This window comes from Apus apus, chromosome 11, assembly GCF_020740795.1.
Source record: "Apus apus isolate bApuApu2 chromosome 11, bApuApu2.pri.cur, whole genome shotgun sequence".
Taxonomy (NCBI): domain Eukaryota; kingdom Metazoa; phylum Chordata; class Aves; order Apodiformes; family Apodidae; genus Apus; species Apus apus.
In genome coordinates this window covers 16335001-16338612 of record NC_067292.1, presented here as the reverse complement: position 1 = coordinate 16338612, position 3612 = coordinate 16335001, and the positions used below count along the sequence as shown (strand labels likewise).

The 3612-nt window shown below is 42.6% G+C and overlaps 1 long non-coding RNA gene across 1 annotated transcript in view; it reads left to right on the top strand.

The window, feature by feature from the left end:
* The first annotated feature begins 2244 nt into the window (after positions 1-2244).
* Positions 2245-3612, top strand: part of LOC127389249 (uncharacterized) — a 5293-nt gene continuing 3925 nt past the window's right edge. The window contains exon 1 of the long non-coding RNA XR_007890602.1: positions 2245-3612. This exon is cut by the window's right edge and continues 388 nt beyond it. This is a non-coding gene — a long non-coding RNA (uncharacterized LOC127389249).

Sequence of the window (3612 nt, the reverse complement as noted above, 5' to 3'; positions counted from 1 at the left end):
ATGTTAAAGAATAAAAGACTGTTTACCAAACAATTCTGAAAATTTAATGTTTCAAGGGTTGCAGGTGTCAATTTACATTAACATTTGCTTATAATCCCATCTACTCTGCCTACAAGAACTGGAGGCCAAGTTAATGCAGCAAGTACAGGCAGAATCAATTTGTTCAGCCACACAAGAAGAATGGCAAGGTGGAAAAGCAGAGGTTTAATGAGGGCCACAGCCATACTAACTCATAAGACAATAAATTGTACAGTTCACATTGTTATTCTTTTCTCAGTCTATGTTTAAGCCAGCTCCCCTAGGGAATTGGATATTCTGGCCTGGGCACTTGCACCTGTAAATGGAGGAGACTTTCAGTCTCATACAAAGGTGCAGGGGAATATTCTAGACAGCCAGGCAAGGATTTATGTTTTTTTTGTGACTTGTGAATGGGAATATGCACAGTAATACACAGATAATGGCTTTTTGTCTCTGCTGACAAAACAACACCCACTCGGGCCTCTCCTAAACTCCTGCCTGAACCGGCACTTTGGCAGAAGTCGTCAGGAACTTCCTGTTTAGTGTACATTTAACAGGTAAACTGTATAGTTCCATGGTGTAAAGTTGAAAAATTGTCATAGGGACCTCTCCTGGTTTGTTTGCTGTTGCCATCGTTTCCTCCACTGTGTCAGCCAGCCAGCCTTGCTTTTGCAGCCCCTCCCAGGCTTTCAGGAGCTCTCAGGACACAGGGCTGCCTGCGTGGTGTTGGCATCGCCACGTCACGGCTCCACGCCCTGTCCTAGTCTGGGTTTCTGTTTTGACCTGAGCAAAAAGTTCAGCCTAATTGAGTTTGATTTCCTCCAGCAATAGCTGCGACCACCCCCGCCCACCCAGCCCCTCCAGGTCGCAGCCAAATGACGTTCCGCAGAGCCAAGCGGCGTTCCCAGGCACTGCAGCAACGAGCCACGCGCCTCAGGAGGCTGTAGCAGCAGCCAGAACAGTCTGAAGTTCAGTGGCCGTGGGCAGCTTGTTGTGATGGATGCCTCAACTCCCCCTGCAGTGTTCAGACCTCCTGAACCACCGCTGGCCTTGCACCCCACGCCTGGAAGCTGCAGGACCTGCCACCACCTTCCTCCCTGCACTTCTCTCCTTGCAGGACCTTGTCTCCCAGAAATGCAGCGAGTGTCTTCTGAAGTATGAATGTGTGATTGTCTAAGTACACTGTAATTATTCATTTGATGGTTTTGTTGTAACACATAGTATGTGTTTGATTGCCTTGGTATTAGTACTGCTGATAACCCAAAGAGGAAATAATGCTTACTTAGGGACAAGTTAAAGGAAAAAATGGAAAATAAAATGGGTAAGGGACTCCAGGCAGAAAGGTCTTAGGAAAAAAATACTGTTTTCTTGGAATCTGTTTCTTTTGTAATTTGATGGAAACAAACAATTACTATGGCAACTGTCATATCAGAGGTGACACATGGAGCAAGGAAGATCCAGTCCACTTACCAATTAGTGGAATGAGGTTTAGTATTTTTAAAGAGATGTTTTGCCTGCTAATGTGACAATGGCCCTTAACTTGGCCTTCGAGGGCAGTTAGTTTGCTCCTGTACATCCTCTTGGCAGTTGCAGAATCTATTGCTTCCTGATGTTGCACCTGGTGTCCTCCTCTTGGAAGGTTCTCTCTTGCAAGGCAGGTAAGCATGATTACCCAAGGATTTTATTTTTTAAAAACTATTTTTAGTACATGAAGCAGCTGAAGTTTGTTTAAGGGTTTACAAGGCCAAGGAGAAGTGGAAGTAGAGAGTCCCTAATAGCAGCCCTGCATCCTGGGCACTATTCAGCTCTCCCAGTTTTTGTTTGCTGAACTCCCCTCATATCCCTTGTTGTTGTTAATATTATTGTTGTGGTTGTTGTGGTTGTTGTTGTTATTATTACATTGTTAGTATGGTCTTGAAAAAGCAACATGCTGTAGTGAACCAGGGGTTGTTTCCTTTTTATTTTACTTTTTGTTTTCAAAGGACTTAGAAACACAGCAGCGCAGCAGCTCTCATGCATGTAACAAGGTTTGGGGTTTTCTCCCCTCCTTTTCATTTTCTTTCAGGACGGGGCATTTTGGCTGCTCTGCAGGCAGTGTGTACATGTGTAAAATTATCCTCATACTGCAGGGTAGTTTAGTGTGTCATGTTTAATCTGTGTGTTCATGCGTTGTATCATTTTCATTTACACACACGCACACACACCTACTTTAAAATTTTGCATATTTATTTGTATACATTTCATAGAAGTGCACACATACACGTGTATTATTCCTACACCTGGCTGTAGCACACAGGAATGGGAATGTGCTCTTTTTCCTTCCTTTCCAAGAGCATTAGCACCAGAGAATTTATTTGTTTATTTACATTGTCTGTGAGACAAGACACAACCTTCACCAATATAATTTTTACTCCAGCACCACAGAAGATTGTGTTTCAAAGCTGACATATTCCCCCTCCCTATAAAAGAAACGTGGGGGTGCAGTTTGTCTTTTTAACTAAGCTATGTGGGTCTGGGTAGCATTAAAAAAAAAAAAAAAAAAGGGGGGGGGGAAAGTGTTGTCCTTGTCACCTGCCATTTTTCTAGCCAGCTTGACACCCCCAGGCTTCCCAACAGCTCTTTCCAGCAGGAGCTGTCTCGGAGCTCTTAGCATCACCAAATAATTGAAGTTGTCACATCTCTTGTTCATTGTTTTTTCCAGGCCTGGAAAAAATGCAAATATTTCATTGTAGTCATTAATTTTCCCATCCTTTTCTTCAAGCATCTCATTGGTTTGATCTGATGAAAAGGGCTGAAGGCATTATTGCAAACACAGTGGCATCCAGGTTCTGCCTATAGTGGGGAAGAATCTCATCAGATAAAGTCTCAGGGAGGTCATCAATCACAGTTGCTGACAACCATTTTGCCTTCGTTTGTTACAGATGTGAACATGCTTAATTATTTGTAGTGTAATTAGTTCATGAAATGTCAGGAAATGTCAAACTGTGTTCACAGCACAGATTTTTGCAGCAAAGAGCAATGAGAGCAAGTGTCAGTGAGAGACATGGAGGACTGATGGGGGGGAACTGTGTCTGCAGGCAAATGAGGGAAATAGCTTGGGGGACAAATGAGGGTCAAAATATTAAGATTAAAGTTTTGAGAGGGAGACCTTCAAGGGAGCCGAGTAAAGTGGAACGTGAATGATGTCACCATGCTGCAGAATTTCAAGCACATGTCTGGAGTGGGAGGAGGGAAGGTAAAAATCAATATTTATACTTGTTTTCATTTGATTTTTGTAAACATTGGCTTTTGATGGCAGATCTTAAGAAGAATTTCAGCAAAATTCTACCCACAAAGGCTCCTAAAAAGACAACTTGATATGAAGAGAAAAATTCTGGTGACAGGAGATTTCTAACACTTCCTACATTTCTTAAAATTATAAAATTAGCAATATGTGCAATGATTATGGAGAGTTTATAATAAAAAGCAGGTTTATGTGTTTTCTAAAATCACTGATTTACCACAAGATGTTATTAGCTTGGCTTTCTGTACCTGCAGCTCAACCTACACAACGGCGGTGTCTCCGTGCTTGAACCCCAAGTACAGAGATGTGCT